Source organism: Mya arenaria, chromosome 12, assembly GCF_026914265.1.
Source record: "Mya arenaria isolate MELC-2E11 chromosome 12, ASM2691426v1".
Taxonomy (NCBI): Eukaryota; Metazoa; Mollusca; class Bivalvia; order Myida; family Myidae; genus Mya; species Mya arenaria.
The window spans coordinates 68514422-68536946 of NC_069133.1; the positions used below are offsets into that span (position 1 = coordinate 68514422).

Below are 22525 nucleotides of genomic sequence, written 5' to 3' on the forward strand. Positions count from 1 at the left end.
CCTAAGTATAACTCTAGCTATCAGTACTTTAATATCAGTTAATTAGGTAATGTTGATCATGTGAACGGGGCATGTAATTCTGCAGTCTACAATGTATCTAGAACTCGTATAGGGTAACTCATGTATGTACATTTATCTTTTGATTTAGTTTTACGTTGAAACTTGTATTAAATAATACAGCAAAAAAAAACATTATCTTACTACGTCATTGTTTAGCTCCCTCACACAGGATATGTCGTGACTTCATTTTATTGTCCTCTCAGTGCTTCAAACATTATACTCAGAAATGGAGAAGTCCTTGGGTGATAACATGACCTAATGAAGTCCACTACGTTTATTAAAATCCACACAAAAGTATGATTATCTTATGAAGAGAAAAACAACTATTTCCCCAACTATTTATTAATATGCCCCCTTAGAGGAGGGGGTATATTGCTTCGCATATGTGGGTAGGTCCGTCGGTTGGTCCTTAGGTAGTCCAAAGCTTGTCTTAGTGATTACTCGACAATTCCTCAAAGAATGGTCATCAAACTTGACATGAAGGTTGGGCCTGGCCAGTAGATGATCCCTAGTAATTTTAGGGGTCAAAGTCACAGGGGTTTTTCTGGTAAAAAGGTTGTCAAAGCTTGTCCGAGTGAAAACAATGCCTAGACCTATGGTCATCAAAGTTGACATGGTGGCTGGGCCTGACCAGTAGATGAACCCAATTGATTTAAGGAGTCGTCGGGTCAAAGGTCAAGGTAACAGTGACCTTGAATGCTAAAAGGTTGTCCAAGGGATAACACGACAATGCCTGCACCCAGGGCCCTCAAACTTGACTTTGTAGTTTGGGCCTGACCAGTAGGTGACCCCTATTGATTTAAGGGGTCAAAGGTCAAGGTCACAGTGACCTTGAACGCAAAAAGTTTGAATGTGTGATAACACGACAATGCCTGCACCCATGGCCCTCAAACTTGACATTTAGGTAGAAGGAGACCAGTTGATGACTGCTATGGATTTTAAGGTCAGAGGTCAAGGTCATAACTCTTATTCATCATTAAAATTTACATCGTATTTATTTATTCCCTGCTGCTAAGAGGATACATTTTATCTGCAAATAACAGTCATCATCTGAAAATGATTAAAAACTACCTACTATCCTCACACTTTGAATGGTCATAATATTTTTTTGAGGCAAGCAAATTGGGGAGTACAGTCATGTAATTGGGATTTTAATAATTTCTAGTCCGAAGTGGTGCATTTTGAACGTATTATATAACCTTTTTCTCCAATATAAACATACAAAGTGCCCCCCCCCCCATCCGCTAACGTTGATGAACAGTTGATACAGGCTTATTCATCACAGCAGCGGTCTATTCAATTGCTGTTGTATAGTGCAATGACCGTGATAGAGAGCTATACATGTAGCTTCGTCATATCATCATGATTAAGAAAACAATTATTCTTAATTCTTAGACAATCATCAACTTTAACAATGATTTATAACTATACTACATCAATACCAAGTAATCATCAATGTTTACATAAAGTTATCTGGGTTTAAAGATAGAGTTATCTGGGTTTAAAGCCAGTGTATTTTACAGTAGCTATTTATAATACAGTGGCTAAGATCGCTGGTCTATTTATAGCCGGAAAGAGTAAGTAAAGTCTAGATATTCTGTCTATTTCTAGTACTGTTTAAAATTTAATGTAGTACAAATTTATATGGTATAAAAGATAAATACGCAATCCATTGATAAAACCGAAGGATACTTGTAAATATTCTCTGGTATATTTACTATGCTGATCAAGCAGCCTCTAAATCAATATTCAGTACAAGGCAGGTAGTCAAACTTGGTATTGTGAGAGGAGTATATAGCCCAGGGCAAACCCTGCTCAAGCATACTTACCTGGTACAGGGGATACCGTGATCATGAAGGCGGTTCCCCCAGGAAGAGGCCCTCCCATTGCACTTCGGTTGGGCTGACGCCTGCGATAGCCACAAATGTTGGTTACTCGGGTACGTAATTTATTGGTGTGGGGACTGCGTTCGCGCTGTCCCTGAATAAACAAACAATAGCACATCTCTTGGTATATGGACCACGAGAGTATTCATACAGTCTCCTTAGTACATAGTAACCACTTAAAATTGTAAATTTAATAATTATAGAGTACTAATATTTATTTTTAATGAAAAGATAATTTTAATATATATGTAAGTATTTTCATTACACATTACTATAAGCACAGCTCAGTATAGTCAAGAAATGGAAAAATGAAGATGTGAATATTGTCAACTTGTGAAAGTTATAAGGTATTCTCTATACTTATATTAGAATTGTCTGGAATATTTCAACAACAAATGATTTAAATGCCACCTATGATACTTAATCTAGCATGGATATCAATTCAACAAAATTACTTGTTATAGATCATACTTTTCCGGTCAAAAAGAAATGGCGGTTTTTTTTGTGCAATGCTGAAAAAATGTGAAGAAATCAAAGGACTACAGTAGCCGGTTGCAGAAATATTGGTATTTTTGTAATGTAGTACATCCACAAGTAATCATTTAATCGCTAAGGGGACTTTTGTGACTAATTAATTCGTGCAATCATTTTTGCGTAAGGCAAACATTAAAATTACCCCTCCCACTAGCTGATGAAGTGACCAAATGCCCGCGAAAGGACATAGGCGAAAGAGAAATAGATCATCCCCAAATCAAAAACCCCTAAATTTACACGTCTACAAGCGTCACAGAGTAGGAAATCCTTTGAGGGAGTCGACGGACGCATGAAGCCTGAGTGACGCGAGTTACTACAGTGTACATTCGGACATAGACTCGGACTCAGAGGTAAAAATGTGCACAAGGAAAGACCTGGAAGAGGTAGCAAGCCAGATGGTTGAAAAATTTAAGGAACAGCTTTTGATCGACCTGAAGGATGAATTCACCAAGATTGTCGACAGTAAATTTAACGATCTGAAAACAGAAATTGCAGAAATACGCAAAGAAAACCAACACTTAAAAGAGTGTATCGCGTCCGCCAACGAGGCAAGAGACGAACTCGAGCAATATGGTCGTCGTTCTATGTTGGAGATTCATGGTATTCAAGGGGATACGGGCGACCATCATGAAACGTCACTGCCAAAATCATGAATCGAGCCAAAAAGTTGAATCTTAATCTGACACCTGCCGACATTGACAAAGCCCACAGACTAGGCCGATTCCGCACTAATTCTACTCGGAAAGACATAGTTAAATTCACCAATTCAAAAGCGAGAGAAACAATGTACAACGCAAGAAAATCCCTTGGTGATCGTATATTTGTCCATGACTCTCTGACAAAGTTTAGGCAGAAATTAGCATATGAGGCCCTGAAGTTAAAACGCGAAGGATCCCTCATAAATACATGGGTCTCCGGAGGCGTCGTATATGGCATCATGACTGTAGCCGGTGTGGATAAGAAAATACAGATTAGAAATATGAACGCTTTGAAGGCTGTGCATGATGGTCAACTTCCCGTGTACTCGGACCCGACCTTCCCGTGAGTCCAGCCGCCACCCTGTCTGAACTGTCTCACAAACTCTTTCATCCATTATGTGTGCTGTTTCCTTATGGTGACATTGATGATATTTTACCCATTGATAGGTGAATTGAATTCGTATGTACATATTTGACACGTACTATATGGCAAATATCCTACCTTTAACCTGTATTCCTGTTGAAAGATAGACTTAGTGTGGATTGCTGCAAATGTATTCTTTAAAAAATTTATCTCGCAAACAGACGAAGAAAAAGCAAACGCACTAAATAACTACTTTTCATCTATATCTAATGTAAATGACTCGAGTAGTACATTACCTCGTTCTAATTTAAAAACAAATTATTGTTTAAATGAACTTACCATTAACGAACAGGAAGTCATTGACATTTTAGAAAACCTTGACGTAAACAAATCAACTCGTCCAGATCAAATAAGTCAAAGAATGTTAAAAGAAACGTCAAAAACGCTGTGCTTTCCCCTCTGTATGCTCTTCAATCGTTCGATAAATACTTGGGTTTATCCAGAAATTTGGAAACTTGCACATGTAATGCCGTTATTCAAAAAGGGCAATAAAGGAGAGCCTGTCAATTATAGACCTATATCACTTATAAGTTGTGTCGGAAAAGTCATGGAACGAATAATTTTTAAACACGTTTATAATTTCTTGCATTTTAACAGTCTTATTTACTCCAAACAGTCTGTTTTTTACCAGGTCACTCGACAGTTTATCAACTAATCGATATATACAATCAAATATGTACATCATTTGACAAAAAAGAATCTACATGTATTGTATTTTGCGACATTTCTAAGGCTTTTGATAGAGTCCGGTACAGAGGACTTTTGTTTAAACTCAAAGAAAATGGAATCGGCGGGAAAATTCTCGTTTGGTTAGAACAATACATAACAAACCGTAAAAAAGGTCTTTATCAACAATTCTTTTTCTGACGCCAAAATATTACACGGCGGGGTCCCTCAGGGTTCGGTGTTAGGCCCTTTATTATTTTTGGTATATGTAAACGATATAGCGGAGTCACTCAATAGCGTTACCAGACTCTTTGCTGATGATAGCTCTTTAGCAGTATCAAGTAAAGATACCCAGTTAATTCAAGAGACATTAAATCATGATCTTGATATTATTCTTCAATGGTCTAAACAATGGCTTGTTAACTTTAATCCATTAAACACCGAAGTAATGTTCTTTTCATTTTGTCAGAGAAACTTAAGTTTTTAAGTCAATCATTGAAAACCTGGTTTTGTCATACTGTGGCGTTTCTTGTTTAGCTATTTAAGCCTACATGTATAAGTATGCAGTCATGTGTATTGTTAGCTATTAACTCTGTTTCATTTGTGGAACAAGCACATTTTTAAACTTTTCAGTTTTGGAAGCCAAAAAAACACTAGGCATTGTCATAGTCTTTGTTGTCTTGCAAAAACTTTCATCTTGAACAAAACTTAAAACCCATCCTGGATATTTAATTTAAACTTCGTGAACAATTTGCACATGTATAACAAGACTCATAACTATGTTTTAATGACTGTTGAGTAATCCCCTTGTTTAACTGAAAAAATGTTAACAGATATATGTTGGCGTTCGTTTCTTTGCAGTCGTGCTTCTGTTTTATTATATTTTAGTAAATATACTATGTACACATGTTCTGCTAAATATGATGATATATTTCTTAACTTGCAATCCATATTGAGAAAATGCTACACGAAATTATTGCCTAAGTATAACTCTAGCTATCAGTACTTTAATATCAGTTAATTAGGTAATGTTGATCATGTGAACGGGGCATGTAATTCTGCAGTCTACAATGTATCTAGAACTCGTATAGGGTAACTCATGTATGTACATTTATCTTTTGATTTAGTTTTACGTTGAAACTTGTATTAAATAATACAGCAAAAAAAAACATTATCTTACTACGTCATTGTTTAGCTCCCTCACACAGGATATGTCGTGACTTCATTTTATTGTCCTCTCAGTGCTTCAAACATTATACTCAGAAATGGAGAAGTCCTTGGGTGATAACATGACCTAATGAAGTCCACTACGTTTATTAAAATCCACACAAAAGTATGATTATCTTATGAAGAGAAAAACAACTATTTCCCCAACTATTTATTAATATGCCCCCCTTAGAGGAGGGGGTATATTGCTTCGCATATGTGGGTAGGTCCGTCGGTTGGTCCTTAGGTAGTCCAAAGCTTGTCTTAGTGATTACTCGACAATTCCTCAAAGAATGGTCATCAAACTTGACATGAAGGTTGGCCTGGCCAGTAGATGATCCCTAGTAATTTTAGGGGTCAAAGTCACAGGGGTTTTTCTGGTAAAAAGGTTGTCAAAGCTTGTCCGAGTGAAAACAATGCCTAGACCTATGGTCATCAAAGTTGACATGGGCTGGGCCTGACCAGTAGATGAACCCAATTGATTTAAGGAGTCGTCGGGTCAAAGGTCAAGGTAACAGTGACCTTGAATGCTAAAAGGTTGTCCAAGGGATAACACGACAATGCCTGCACCCAGGGCCCTCAAACTTGACTTTGTAGTTTGGGCCTGACCAGTAGGTGACCCCTATTGATTTAAGGGGTCAAAGGTCAAGGTCACAGTGACCTTGAACGCAAAAAGTTTGAATGTGTGATAACACGACAATGCCTGCACCCATGGCCCTCAAACTTGACATTTAGGTAGGAGACCAGTTGATGACTGCTATGGATTTTAAGGTCAGAGGTCAAGGTCATAACTCTTATTCATCATTAAAATTTACATCGTATTTATTTATTCCCTGCTGCTAAGAGGATACATTTTATCTGCAAATAACAGTCATCATCTGAAAATGATTAAAAACTACCTACTATCCTCACACTTTGAATGGTCATAATATTTTTTTGAGGCAAGCAAATTGGGGAGTACAGTCATGTATTGGGATTTTAATAATTTCTAGTCCGAAGTGGTGCATTTTGAACGTATTATATAACCTTTTTCTCCAATATAAACAACAAAGTGCCCCCCCCCATCCGCTAACGTTGATGAACAGTTGATACAGGCTTATTCATCACAGCAGCGGTCTATTCAATTGCTGTTGTATAGTGCAATGACCGTGATAGAGAGCTATACATGTAGCTTCGTCATATCATCATGATTAAGAAAACAATTATTCTTAATTCTTAGACAATCATCAACTTTAACAATGATTTATAACTATACTACATCAATACCAAGTAATCATCAATGTTTACATAAAGTTATCTGGGTTTAAAGATAGAGTTATCTGGGTTTAAAGCCAGTGTATTTTACAGTAGCTATTTATAATACAGTGGCTAAGATCGCTGGTCTATTTATAGCCGGAAAGAGTAAGTAAAGTCTAGATATTCTGTCTATTTCTAGTACTGTTTAAAATTTAATGTAGTACAAATTTATATGGTATAAAAGATAAATACGCAATCCATTGATAAAACCGAAGGATACTTGTAAATATTCTCTGGTATATTTACTATGCTGATCAAGCAGCCTCTAAATCAATATTCAGTACAAGGCAGGTAGTCAAACTTGGTATTGTGAGAGGAGTATATAGCCCAGGGCAAACCCTGCTCAAGCATACTTACCTGGTACAGGGGATACCGTGATCATGAAGGCGGTTCCCCCAGGAAGAGGCCCTCCCATTGCACTTCGGTTGGGCTGACGCCTGCGATAGCCACAAATGTTGGTTACTCGGGTACGTAATTTATTGGTGTGGGACTGCGTTCGCGCTGTCCCTGAATAAACAAACAATAGCATCTCTTGGTATATGGACCACGAGAGTATTCATACAGTCTCCTTAGTACATAGTAACCACTTAAAATTGTAAATTTAATAATTATAGAGTACTAATATTTATTTTTAATGAAAAGATAATTTTAATATATATGTAAGTATTTTCATTACACATTACTATAAGCACAGCTCAGTATAGTCAAGAAATGGAAAAATGAAGATGTGAATATTGTCAACTTGTGAAAGTTATAAGGTATTCTCTATACTATTAGAATTGTCTGGAATATTTCAACAACAAATGATTTAAATGCCACCTATGATACTTAATCTAGCATGGATATCAATTCAACAAAATTACTTGTTATAGATCATACTTTTCCGGTCAAAAAGAAATGGCGGTTTTTTTGTGCAATGCTGAAAAATGTGAAGAAATCAAAGGACTACAGTAGCCGGTTGCAGAAATATTGGTATTTTTGTAATGTAGTACATCCACAAGTAATCATTTAATCGCTAAGGGGACTTTTGTGACTAATTAATTCGTGCAATCATTTTTGCGTAAGGCAAACATTAAAATTACCCCTCCCACTAGCTGATGAAGTGACCAAATGCCCGCGAAAGGACATAGGCGAAAGAGAAATAGATCATCCCCAAATCAAAAACCCCTAAATTTACACGTCTACAAGCGTCACAGAGTAGGAAATCCTTTGAGGGAGTCGACGGACGCATGAAGCCTGAGTGACGCGAGTTACTACAGTGTACATTCGGACATAGACTCGGACTCAGAGGTAAAAATGTGCACAAGGAAAGACCTGGAAGAGGTAGCAAGCCAGATGGTTGAAAAATTTAAGGAACAGCTTTTGATCGACCTGAAGGATGAATTCACCAAGATTGTCGACAGTAAATTTAACGATCTGAAAACAGAAATTGCAGAAATACGCAAAGAAAACCAACACTTAAAAGAGTGTATCGCGTCCGCCAACGAGGCAAGAGACGAACTCGAGCAATATGGTCGTCGTTCTATGTTGGAGATTCATGGTATTCAAGGGGATACGGGCGACCATCATGAGAACGTCACTGCCAAAATCATGAATCGAGCCAAAAGTTGAATCTTAATCTGACACCTGCCGACATTGACAAAGCCCACAGACTAGGCCGATTCCGCACTAATTCTACTCGGAAAGACATAGTTAAATTCACCAATTCAAAAGCGAGAGAAACAATGTACAACGCAAGAAAATCCCTTGGTGATCGTATATTTGTCCATGACTCTCTGACAAAGTTTAGGCAGAAATTAGCATATGAGGCCCTGAAGTTAAAACGCGAAGGATCCCTCATAAATACATGGGTCTCCGGAGGCGTCGTATATGGCATCATGACTGTAGCCGGTGTGGATAAGAAAATACAGATTAGAAATATGAACGCTTTGAAGGCTGTGCATGATGGTCAACTTCCCGTGTACTCGGACCCGACCTTCCCGTGAGTCCAGCCGCCACCCCTGTCTGAACTGTCTCACAAACTCTTTCATCCATTATGTGTGCTGTTTCCTTATGGTGACATTGATATATTTTACCCATTGATAGGTGAATTGAATTCGTATGTACATATTTGACACGTACTATATGGCAAATATCCTACCTTTAACCTGTATTCCTGTTGAAAGATAGACTTAGTGTGGATTGCTGCAAATGTATTCTTAAAAATTTATCTCGCAAACAGACGAAGAAAAAGCAAACGCACTAAATAACTACTTTTCATCTATATCTAATGTAAATGACTCGAGTAGTACATTACCTCGTTCTAATTTAAAAACAAATTATTGTTTAAATGAACTTACCATTAACGAACAGGAAGTCATTGACATTTTAGAAAACCTTGACGTAAACAAATCAACTCGTCCAGATCAAATAAGTCAAAGAATGTTAAAAGAAACGTCAAAACGCTGTGCTTTCCCTCTGTATGCTCTTCAATCGTTCGATAAATACTTGGGTTTATCCAAAATTTGGAAACTTGCACATGTAAGCCGTTATTCAAAAAGGGCACAATAAAGGAGAGCCTGTCAATTATGAAAATAAGAAGAAAAGTGCATGGAACGAAATAAGTCATGTTACTAAACACGTTTATAAAATTTTGCATTTTTAACAGTCTTATTACTTCCTAACCAGTCTGTTGTTTTTACCAGGTCACTCGACAGTTTATCAACTAATCGATATATACAACATCAAATATGTACATCATTTGACAAAAAAGAATCTACATGTATTGTATTTTGCGACATTTCTAAGGCTTTTGATAGAGTCCGGTACAGAGGACTTTTGTTTAAACTCAAAGAAAATGGAATCGGCGGGAAAATTCTCGTTTGGTTAGAACAATACATAACAAACCGTAAGCAAAAGGTCTTTATCAACAATTCTTTTTCTGACGCCAAAATATACACGGCGGGGTCCCTCAGGGTTCGGTGTTATGCCCTTTATTATTTTTGGTATATGTAAAACGATATAGCGGAGTCACAATAGCGTTACCAGACTCTTTGCTGATGATAGCTCTTTAGCAGTATCAAGTAAAGATACCCAGTTAATTCAAGAGACATTAAATCATGATCTTGATATTATTCTTCAATGGTCTAAACAATGGCTTGTTAACTTTAATCCATTAAACACACGAAGTAATGTTCTTTTCATTTTGTCAGAGAAACTTAAGTTTTTAAGTCAATCATTGAAAACCTGGTTTTGTCATACTGTGGCGTTTCTTGTTTAGCTATTTAAGCCTACATGTATAAGTATGCAGTCATGTGTATTGTTAGCTATTAACTCTGTTTCATTTGTGGAAAAGCACATTTTTAAACTTTTCAGTTTTGGAAGCCAAAAAAAACACTAGGCATTGTCATAGTCTTTGTTGTCTTGCAAAAACTTTCATCTTGAACAAAACTTAAAACCCATCCTGGATATTAATTTAAACTTCGTGAACAATTTGCACATGTATAACAAGACTCATAACTATGTTTTAATGACTGTTGAGTAATCCCCTTGTTTAACTGAAAAAATGTTAACAGATATATGTTGGCGTTCGTTTCTTTGCAGTCGTGCTTCTGTTTTATTATATTTTAGTAAATATACTATGTACACATGTTCTGCTAAAATATGATGATATATTCTTAACTTGCAATCCATATGAGAAAATGCTACACGAAATTTATTGCTAAGTATAACTCTAGCTATCAGTACTTTAATATCAGTTAATTAGGGTAATGTTGATCATGTGAACGGGGCATGTAATTCTGCAGTCTACAATGTATCTAGAACTCGTATAGGGTAACTCATGTATGTACATTTATCTTTTGATTTAGTTTTACGTTGAAACTTGTATTAAATAATACAGCAAAAAAAAACATTATCTTACTACGTCATTGTTTAGCTCCCTCACACAGGATATGTCGTGACTTCATTTTATTGTCCTCTCAGTGCTTCAAACATTATACTCAGAAATGGAGAAGTCCTTGGGTGATAACATGACCTAATGAAGTCCACTACGTTTATTAAAATCCACACAAAAGTATGATTATCTTATGAAGAGAAAAACAACTATTTCCCCAACTATTTATTAATATGCCCCCCTTAGAGGAGGGGTATATTGCTTCGCATATGTGGGTAGGTCCGTCGGTTGGTCCTTAGGTAGTCCAAAGCTTGTCTTAGTGATTACTCGACAATTCCTCAAAGAAGGTCATCAAACTTGACATGAAAGGTGAAAGGAGACCAGTTGATGACTGCTATGGATTTTAAGGTCAGAGGTCAAGGTCATAACTCTTATTCATCATTAAAATTACATCGTATTTATTATTCCTGTGCTAAGAGGATACATTTTATCTGCAAATAACAGTCATCATCTGAAAATGATTAAAAACTACCTACTATCCTCACACTTTGAATGGTCATAATATTTTTGAGGCAAGCAAATTGGGGAGTACAGTCATGTAATTGGGATTTTAATAATTTCTAGTCCGAAGTGGTGCATTTTGAACGTATTATATAACCTTTTTCTCCAATATAAACATACAAAGTCCCCCCCCCCATCCGCTAACGTTGATGAAACAGTTGATACAGGCTTATTCATCACAGCAGCGGTCTATTTCAATTGCTGTTGTATAGTGCAATGACCGTGATAGAGAGCTATACATGTAGCTTCGTCATATCATGATTAAGAAAAACAATATTCTTAATTCTTAGACAATTCATCAACTTTAACAATGATTTATAACTATACTACATCAATACCAAGTAATCATCAATGTTTACATAAAGTTATCTGGGTTAAAGATAGAGTTATCTGGGTTTAAAGCCAGTGTATTTTACAGTAGCTATTTATAATACAGTGGCTAAGATCGCTGGTTTTATAGCCGGAAAGAGTAAGTAAAGTCTAGATATTCTGTCTATTTCTAGTACTGTTTAAAATTTAATGTAGTACAAATTTATATGGTATAAAAGATAAATACGCAATCCATTGATAAAACCGAAGGATACTTGTAAATATTCTCTGGTATATTTACTATGCTGATCAAGCAGCCTCTAAATCAATATTCAGTACAAGGCAGGTAGTCAAACTTGGTATTGTGAGAGGAGTATATAGCCCAGGGCAAACCTGCTCAAGCATACTACCTGGTACGGGGATACCGTGATCATGAAGGCGGTTCCCCAGGAAGAGGCCCTCCCATTGGCACTTCGGTTGGGCTGACGCCTGCGATAGCCACAAATGTTGGTTACTCGGGTACGTAATTTATTGTGTGGGGACTGCGTTCGCGCTGTCCCTGAATAAACAAACAATAGCACATCTCTTGGTATATGGACCACGAGAGTATTCATACAGTTCCTATTACATACATAGTAACCACTTAAAATGTAAATTTAATAATTATAGAGTACTAATATTTATTTTTAATGAAAAGATAATTTTAATATATATGTAAGTATTTTCATTACACATTACTAAGCACAGCTCAGTATAGTCAAGAAATGGAAAAATGAAGATGTGAATATTGTCAACTTGTGAAAGTTATAAGGTATTCTCATACTATATTAGAATTGTCTGGAAATTCAACAACAAATGATTTAAATGCCACCTATGATACTTAATCTAGCATGGATATCAATTCAACAAAATTACTTGTTATAGATCATACTTTTCCGGTCAAAAGAAATGGCGGTTTTTTTGTGCAATGCTGAAAAAATGTGAAGAAATCAAAGGACTACAGTAGCCGGTTGCAGAAATATTGGTATTTTTGTAATGTAGTACATCCACAAGTAATCATTTAATCGCTAAGGGGACTTTTGTGACTAATTAATTCGTGCAATCATTTTGCGTAAGGCAAACATTAAAATTACCCTCCCACAGCTGATGACAAGTGACCAAATGCCCGCGAAAGGACATAGGCGAAAGAGAAATAGATCATCCCCAAATCAAAAACCCCTAAATTTACACGTCTACAAGCGTCACAGAGTAGGAAATCCTTTGAGGGAGTCGACGGACGCATGAAGCCTGAGTGACGCGAGTTACTACAGTGTACATTCGGACATAGACTCGGACTCAGACGGTAAAATGTGCACAAGGAAAGACCTGGAAGAGGTAGCAAGCCAATGGTTGAAAAATTAAGGAACAGCTTTTGATCGACCTGAAGGATGAATTCACCAAGATTGTCGACAGTAAATTAACGATCTGAAAACAGAAATTGCAGAAATACGCAAAGAAACCAACACTTAAAAGAGTGTATCGCGTCCGCCAACGAGGCAAAGAGACGAACTCGAGCAATATGGTCGTCGTTCTATGTTGGAGATTCATGGTATTCAAGGGGATACGGGCGACCATCATGAGAACGTCACTGCCAAAATCATGAATCGAGCCAAAAAGTTGAATCTTAATCTGACACCTGCCGACATTGACAAAGCCCACAGACTAGCCGATTCCGCACTAATTCTACTCGGAAAGACATAGTTAAATTCCACCAATTAAAAGCGAGAGAAACAATGTACAACGCAAGAAAATCCCGGTGATCGTATATTTGTCCATGACTCTCTGACAAAGTTTAGGCAGAAATTAGCATATGAGGCCCTGAAGTTAAAACGCGAAGGATCCCTCATAAATACATGGGTTCCGGAGGCGTCGTATATGGCATCATGACTGTAGCCGGTGTGGATAAGAAAATACAGATTAGAAATATGAACGCTTTGAAGGCGGGCATGAGGTCAACTTCCCGTGTACTCGGACCCGACCTTCCCGTGAGTCCAGCCGCCACTCTGTCTGAACTGTCTCACAAACTCTTTCATCCATTATGTGTGCTGTTTCCTTATGGTGACATTGATGTATTTACCCATTGATAGGTGAATTGAATTCGTATGTACATATTTGACACGTACTATATGGCAAATATCCTACCTTTAACCTGTATTCCTGTGAAAGATAGACTTAGTGTGGATTGCTGCAAATGTATTCTTTAAAAAATTTTATCTCGAAACAGACGAAGAAAAAGCAAACGCACTAAATAACTACTTTTCATCTATATCTAATGTAAATGACTCGAGTAGTACATTACTCGTTCTAATTTTAAAAACAAATTATTGTTTTAAATGAACTTACCATTAACGAACAGGAAGTCATTGACATTTAGAAAACCTTGACGTAAACAAATCAACTCGTCCAGATCAAATAAGTCAAAGAATGTTAAAAGAAACGTCAAAAACGCTGTGCTTTCCCCTCTGTATGCTCTTCAATCGTTCGATAAATACTTGGGTTTATCCAGAAAATTTGGAAACTTGCACATGTAATGCCGTTATTCAAAAAGGGCAATAAAGGAGAGCCTGTCAATTATAGACCTATATCACTATAAGTTGTGTCGGAAAAGTCATGGAACGAATAATTTTAAACACGTTTATAATTTCTTGCATTTTAACAGTCTTATTTACTCCAAACAGTCTGTTTTTTACCAGGCACTCGACAGTTTATCAACTAATCGATATATACAATCAAATATGTACATCATTTGACAAAAAAGAATCTACATGTATTGTATTTTGCGACATTTCTAAGGTTTTGATAGAGTCCGGTACAGAGGACTTTTGTTTAAACTCAAAGAAAATGGAATCGGCGGGAAAAATTCTCGTTTGGTTAGAACAATACATAACAAACCGTAAGCAAAAGGTCTTTAAACAATTCTTTTTCTGACGCCAAAATATTACACGGCGGGGTCCCTCAGGGTTCGGTGTTATGCCTTTATTATTTTTTGGTATATGTAAACGATATAGCGGAGTCAACAATAGCGTACCAGACTCTTTGCTGATGATAGCTCTTTAGCAGTATCAAGTAAAGATACCCAGTTAATTCAAGAGACATTAAATCATGATCTTGATTATTCTTCAATGGTCTAAACAATGGCTTGTTAACTTTAATCCATTAAACACCGAAGTAATGTTCTTTTCATTTTGTCAGAGAACTTAAGTTTTTAAGTCAATCATTTGAAAACTGGTTTTGTCAACTGTGGCGTTCTTGTTTAGCTATTTAAGCCTACATGATAAGTATGCAGTCATGTGTATTGTTAGCTATTAACTGTTTCATTTGTGGAACAAGCACATTTTAAACTTTTCAGTTTTGGAAGCCAAAAAAACACTAGGCATTGTCATAGTCTTTGTTGTCTTGCAAAAACTTTCATCTTGAACAAAACTTAAAACCCATCCTGGATATTTAATTTAAACTTCGTGAACAATTTGCACATGTATAACAAGACTCATAACTATGTTTTAATGACTGTTGAGTAATCCCCTTGTTTAACTGAAAAAATGTTAACAGATATATGTTGGCGTTCGTTTCTTTGCAGTCGTGCTTCTGTTTTATATATTTTAGTAAATATACTATGTACACATGTTCTGCTAAATATGATGATATATTTCTTAACTTGCAATCCATATTGAGAAAATGCTACACGAAATTTATTGCCTAAGTATAACTCTAGCTATCAGTACTTTAATATCAGTTAATTAGGTAATGTTGATCATGTGAACGGGGCATGTAATTCTGCAGTCTACAATGTATCTAGAACTCGTATAGGGTAACTCATGTATGTACATTTATCTTTTGATTTAGTTTTACGTTGAAACTTGTATTAAATAATACAGCAAAAAAAAACATTATCTTACTACGTCATTGTTTAGCTCCCTCACACAGGATATGTCGTGACTTCATTTTATTGTCCTCTCAGTGCTTCAAACATTATACTCAGAAATGGAGAAGTCCTTGGGTGATAACATGACCTAATGAAGTCCACTACGTTTATTAAAATCCACACAAAAGTATGATTATCTTATGAAGAGAAAAACAACTATTTCCCCAACTATTTATTAATATGCCCCCCTTAGAGGAGGGGGTATATTGCTTCGCATATGTGGGTAGGTCCGTCGGTTGGTCCTTAGGTAGTCCAAAGCTTGTCTTAGTGATTACTCGACAATTCCTCAAAGAATGGTCATCAAACTTGACATGAAGGTTGGGCCTGGCCAGTAGATGATCCCTAGTAATTTTAGGGGTCAAAGTCACAGGGTTTTTTCTGGTAAAAAGGTTGTCAAAGCTTGTCCGAGTGAAAACAATGCCTAGACCTATGGTCATCAAAGTTGACATGGTGGCTGGGCCTGACCAGTAGATGAACCCAATTGATTTAAGGAGTCGTCGGGTCAAAGGTCAAGGTAACAGTGACCTTGAATGCTAAAAGGTTGTCCAAGGATAACACGACAATGCCTGCACCCAGGGCCCTCAAACTTGACTTTGTAGTTTGGGCCTGACCAGTAGGTGACCCCTATTGATTTAAGGGGTCAAAGGTCAAGGTCACAGTGACCTTGAACGCAAAAAGTTTGAATGTGTGATAACGCGACAATGCCTGCACCCATGGCCCTCAAACTTGACATTTAGGTAAGGAGACCAGTTGATGACTGCTATGGATTTTAAGGTCAGAGGTCAAGGTCATAACTCTTATTCATCATTAAAATTTACATCGTATTTATTTATTCCCTGCTGCTAAGAGGATACATTTTATCTGCAAATAACAGTCATCATCTGAAAATGATTAAAAACTACCTACTATCCTCACACTTTGAATGGTCATAATATTTTTTTGAGGCAAGCAAATTGGGGAGTACAGTCATGTTTGGGATTTTAATAATTTCTAGTCCGAAGTGTGCATTTTGAACGTATTATATAACCTTTTTCTCCAATATAAACATACAAAGTGCCCCCCCCCCCATCCGCTAACGTTGATGAACAGTTGATACAGGCTTATTCATCACAGCAGCGGTCTATTCAATTGCTGTTGTATAGTGCAATGACCGTGATAGAGAGCTATACATGTAGCTTCGTCATATCATCATGATTAAGAAAACAATTATTCTTAATTCTTAGACAATCATCAACTTTAACAATGATTTATAACTATACTACATCAATACCAAGTAATCATCAATGTTTACATAAAGTTATCTGGGTTTAAAGATAGAGTTATCTGGGTTTAAAGCCAGTGTATTTTACAGTAGCTATTTATAATACAGTGGCTAAGATCGCTGGTCTATTTATAGCCGGAAAGAGTAAGTAAAGTCTAGATATTCTGTCTATTTCTAGTACTGTTTAAAATTTAATGTAGTACAAATTTATATGGTATAAAAGATAAATACGCAATCCATTGATAAAACCGAAGGATACTTGTAAATATTCTCTGGTATATTTACTATGCTGATCAAGCAGCCTCTAAATCAATATTCAGTACAAGGCAGGTAGTCAAACTTGGTATTGTGAGAGGAGTATATAGCCCAGGGCAAACCCTGCTCAAGCATACTTACCTGGTACAGGGGATACCGTGATCATGAAGGCGGTTCCCCCAGGAAGAGGCCCTCCCATTGCACTTCGGTTGGGCTGACGCCTGCGATAGCCACAAATGTTGGTTACTCGGGTACGTAATTTATTGGTGTGGGGACTGCGTTCGCGCTGTCCCTGAATAAACAAACAATAGCACATCTCTTGGTATATGGACCACGAGAGTATTCATACAGTCTCCTTAGTACATAGTAACCACTTAAAATTGTAAATTTAATAATTATAGAGTACTAATATTTATTTTTAATGAAAAGATAATTTTAATATATATGTAAGTATTTTCATTACACATTACTATAAGCACAGCTCAGTATAGTCAAGAAATGGAAAAATGAAGATGTGAATATTGTCAACTTGTGAAAGTTATAAGGTATTCTCTATACTTATATTAGAATTGTCTGGAATATTTCAACAACAAATGATTTAAATGCCACCTATGATACTTAATCTAGCATGGATATCAATTCAACAAAATTACTTGTTATAGATCATACTTTTCCGGTCAAAAAGAAATGGCGGTTTTTTTGTGCAATGCTGAAAAAATGTGAAGAAATCAAAGGACTACAGTAGCCGGTTGCAGAAATATTGGTATTTTTGTAATGTAGTACATCCACAAGTAATCATTTAATCGCTAAGGGGACTTTTGTGACTAATTAATTCGTGCAATCATTTTTGCGTAAGGCAAACATTAAAATTACCCCTCCCACTAGCTGATGAAGTGACCAAATGCCCGCGAAAGGACATAGGCGAAAGAGAAATAGATCATCCCCAAATCAAAAACCCCTAAATTTACACGTCTACAAGCGTCACAGAGTAGGAAATCCTTTGAGGGAGTCGACGGACGCATGAAGCCTGAGTGACGCGAGTTACTACAGTGTAGATTCGGACATAGACTCGGACTCAGAGGTAAAAATGTGCACAAGGAAAGACCTGGAAGAGGTAGCAAGCCAGATGGTTGAAAAATTTAAGGAACAGCTTTTGATCGACCTGAAGGATGAATTCACCAAGATTGTCGACAGTAAATTTAACGATCTGAAAACAGAAATTGCAGAAATACGCAAAGAAAACCAACACTTAAAAGAGTGTATCGCGTCCGCCAACGAGGCAAGAGACGAACTCGAGCAATATGGTCGTCGTTCTATGTTGGAGATTCATGGTATTCAAGGGGATACGGGCGACCATCATGAGAACGTCACTGCCAAAATCATGAATCGAGCCAAAAAGTTGAATCTTAATCTGACACCTGCCGACATTGACAAAGCCCACAGACTAGGCCGATTCCGCACTAATTCTACTCGGAAAGACATAGTTAAATTCACCAATTCAAAAGCGAGAGAAACAATGTACAACGCAAGAAAATCCCTTGGTGATCGTATATTTGTCCATGACTCTCTGACAAAGTTTAGGCAGAAATTAGCATATGAGGCCCTGAAGTTAAAACGCGAAGGATCCCTCATAAATACATGGGTCTCCGGAGGCGTCGTATATGGCATCATGACTGTAGCCGGTGTGGATAAGAAAATACAGATTAGAAATATGAACGCTTTGAAGGCTGTGCATGATGGTCAACTTCCCGTGTACTCGGACCCGACCTTCCCGTGAGTCCAGCCGCCACCTCTGTCTGAACTGTCTCACAAACTCTTTCATCCATTATGTGTGCTGTTTCCTTATGGTGACATTGATGATATTTTACCCATTGATAGGTGAATTGAATTCGTATGTACATATTTGACACGTACTATATGGCAAATATCCTACCTTTAACCTGTATTCCTGTTGAAAGATAGACTTAGTGTGGATTGCTGCAAATGTATTCTTTAAAAATTTATCTCGCAAACAGACGAAGAAAAAGCAAACGCACTAAATAACTACTTTTCATCTATATCTAATGTAAATGACTCGAGTAGTACATTACCTCGTTCTAATTTAAAAACAAATTATTGTTTAAATGAACTTACCATTAACGAACAGGAAGTCATTGACATTTTAGAAAACCTTGACGTAAACAAATCAACTCGTCCAGATCAAATAAGTCAAAGAATGTTAAAAGAAACGTCAAAAACGCTGTGCTTTCCCCTCTGTATGCTCTTCAATCGTTCGATAAATACTTGGGTTTATCCAGAAATTTGGAAACTTGCACATGTAATGCCGTTATTCAAAAAGGGCAATAAAGGAGAGCCTGTCAATTATAGACCTATATCACTTATAAGTTGTGTCGGAAAAGTCATGGAACGAATAATTTTTAAACACGTTTATAATTTCTTGCATTTTAACAGTCTTATTTACTCCAAACAGTCTGTTTTTTACCAGGTCACTCGACAGTTTATCAACTAATCGATATATACAATCAAATATGTACATCATTTGACAAAAAAGAATCTACATGTATTGTATTTTGCGACATTTCTAAGGCTTTTGATAGAGTCCGGTACAGAGGACTTTTGTTTAAACTCAAAGAAAATGGAATCGGCGGGAAAATTCTCGTTTGGTTAGAACAATACATAACAAACCGTAAGCAAAAGGTCTTTATCAACAATTCTTTTCTGACGCCAAAATATTACACGGCGGGGTCCCTCAGGGTTCGGTGTTATGCCCTTTATTATTTTTGGTATATGTAAACGATATAGCGGAGTCACTCAATAGCGTTACCAGACTCTTTGCTGATGATAGCTCTTTAGCAGTATCAAGTAAAGATACCCAGTTAATTCAAGAGACATTAAATCATGATCTTGATATTATTCTTCAATGGTCTAAACAATGGCTTGTTAACTTTAATCCATTAAACACCGAAGTAATGTTCTTTTCATTTTGTCAGAGAAACTTAAGTTTTTAAGTCAATCATTGAAAACCTGGTTTTGTCATACTGTGGCGTTTCTTGTTTAGCTATTTAAGCCTACATGTATAAGTATGCAGTCATGTGTATTGTTAGCTATTAACTCTGTTTCATTTGTGGAACAAGCACATTTTTAAACTTTTCAGTTTTGGAAGCCAAAAAAACACTAGGCATTGTCATAGTCTTTGTTGTCTTGCAAAAACTTTCATCTTGAACAAAACTTAAAACCCATCCTGGATATTTAATTTAAACTTCGTGAACAATTTGCACATGTATAACAAGACTCATAACTATGTTTTAATGACTGTTGAGTAATCCCCTTGTTTAACTGAAAAAATGTTAACAGATATATGTTGGCGTTCGTTTCTTTGCAGTCGTGCTTCTGTTTTATTATATTTTAGTAAATATACTATGTACACATGTTCTGCTAAATGATGATATATTTCTTAACTTGCAATCCATATTGAGAAAATGCTACACGAAATTTATTGCCTAAGTATAACTCTAGCTATCAGTACTTTAATATCAGTTAATTAGGTAATGTTGATCATGTGAACGGGGCATGTAATTCTGCAGTCTACAATGTATCTAGAACTCGTATAGGGTAACTCATGTATGTACATTTATCTTTTGATTTAGTTTTACGTTGAAACTTGTATTAAATAATACAGCAAAAAAAAACATTATCTTACTACGTCATTGTTTAGCTCCCTCACACAGGATATGTCGTGACTTCATTTTATTGTCCTCTCAGTGCTTCAAACATTATACTCAGAAATGGAGAAGTCTTGGGTGATAACATGACCTAATGAAGTCCACTACGTTTATTAAAATCCACACAAAAGTATGATTATCTTATGAAGAGAAAAACAACTATTTCCCCAACTATTTATTAATATGCCCCCCTTAGAGGAGGGGTATATTGCTTCGCATATTGTGGGTAGGTCCGTCGGTTGGTCCTTAGGTAGTCCAAAGCTTGTCTTAGTGATTACTCGACAATTCCTCAAAGAAGGTCATCAAACTTGACATGAAGTTGGGCCTGGCCAGTAGATGATCCCTAGTAATTTTAGGGGTCAAAGTCACAGGGGTTTTTCTGGTAAAAAGGTTGTCAAAGCTTGTCCGAGTGAAAACAATGCCTAGACCTATGGTCATCAAAGTTGACATGGTGGCTGGGCCTGACCAGTAGATGAACCCAATTGATTTAAGGAGTCGTCGGGTCAAAGGTCAAGGTAACAGTGACCTTGAATGCTAAAAGGTTGTCCAAGGGATAACACGACAATGCCTGCCCCAGGGCCCTCAAACTTGACTTTGTAGTTTGGGCCTGACCAGTAGGTGACCCCTATTGATTTAAGGGGTCAAAGGTCAAGGTCACAGTGACCTTGAACGCAAAAAGTTTGAATGTGTGATAACACGACAATGCCTGCACCCATGGCCCTCAAACTTGACATTTAGGTAGAAGGAGACCAGTTGATGACTGCTATGGATTTAAGGTCAGAGGTCAAGGTCATAACTCTTATTCATCATTAAAATTTACATCGTATTTATTTATTCCCTGCTGCTAAGAGGATACATTTTATCTGCAAATAACAGTCATCATCTGAAAATGATTAAAAACTACCTACTATCCTCACACTTTGAATGGTCATAATATTTTTTTGAGGCAAGCAAATTGGGGAGTACAGTCATGTTATTGGGATTTTAATAATTTCTAGTCCGAAGTGGTGCATTTGAACGTATTATATAACCTTTTTCTCCAATATAAACAACAAAGTGCCCCCCCCCCATCCGCTAACGTTGATGAACAGTTGATACAGGCTTATTCATCACAGCAGCGGTCTATTCAATTGCTGTTGTATAGTCAATGACCGTGATAGAGAGCTATACATGTAGCTTCGTCATATCATCATGATTAAGAAAACAATTATTCTTAATTCTTAGACAATCATCAACTTTAACAATGATTTATAACTATACTACATCAATACCAAGTAATCATCAATGTTTACATAAAGTTATCTGGGTTTAAAGATAGAGTTATCTGGGTTTAAAGCCAGTGTATTTTACAGTAGCTATTTATAATACAGTGGCTAAGATCGCTGGTCTATTTATAGCCGGAAAGAGTAAGTAAAGTCTAGATATTCTGTCTATTTCTAGTACTGTTTAAAATTTAATGTAGTACAAATTTATATGGTATAAAAGATAAATACGCAATCCATTGATAAAACCGAAGGATACTTGTAAATATTCTCTGGTATATTTACTATGCTGATCAAGCAGCCTCTAAATCAATATTCAGTACAAGGCAGGTAGTCAAACTTGGTATTGTGAGAGGAGTATATAGCCCAGGGCAAACCCTGCTCAAGCATACTTACCTGGTACAGGGGATACCGTGATCATGAAGGCGGTTCCCCCAGGAAGAGGCCCTCCCATTGCACTTCGGTTGGGCTGACGCCTGCGATAGCCACAAATGTTGGTTACTCGGGTACGTAATTTATTGGTGTGGGGACTGCGTTCGCGCTGTCCCTG

At 36.8% G+C, this 22525-nt stretch overlaps 5 non-coding genes across 5 annotated transcripts; all 5 read left to right on the forward strand.

The window, feature by feature from the left end:
• Positions 1–1881: 1881 nt before the first annotated feature.
• Positions 1882–2043, forward strand: LOC128212629 (U1 spliceosomal RNA). The gene has a single exon (XR_008257547.1). It is a non-coding gene; the product is annotated as a U1 spliceosomal RNA (small nuclear RNA).
• Positions 2044–7119: 5076 nt separating this feature from the next.
• Positions 7120–7280, forward strand: LOC128212641 (U1 spliceosomal RNA). Its single transcript, XR_008257560.1, has one exon. It is a non-coding gene; the product is annotated as a U1 spliceosomal RNA (small nuclear RNA).
• Positions 7281–11917: 4637 nt separating this feature from the next.
• On the forward strand, positions 11918–12077 carry LOC128212645 (U1 spliceosomal RNA). Its single transcript, XR_008257564.1, has one exon. It is a non-coding gene; the product is annotated as a U1 spliceosomal RNA (small nuclear RNA).
• A 5047-nt stretch (positions 12078–17124) lies between these two features.
• Positions 17125–17286, forward strand: LOC128212630 (U1 spliceosomal RNA). The gene has a single exon (XR_008257548.1). It is a non-coding gene; the product is annotated as a U1 spliceosomal RNA (small nuclear RNA).
• Positions 17287–22363: 5077 nt separating this feature from the next.
• Positions 22364–22525, forward strand: LOC128212631 (U1 spliceosomal RNA). The gene has a single exon (XR_008257550.1). It is a non-coding gene; the product is annotated as a U1 spliceosomal RNA (small nuclear RNA).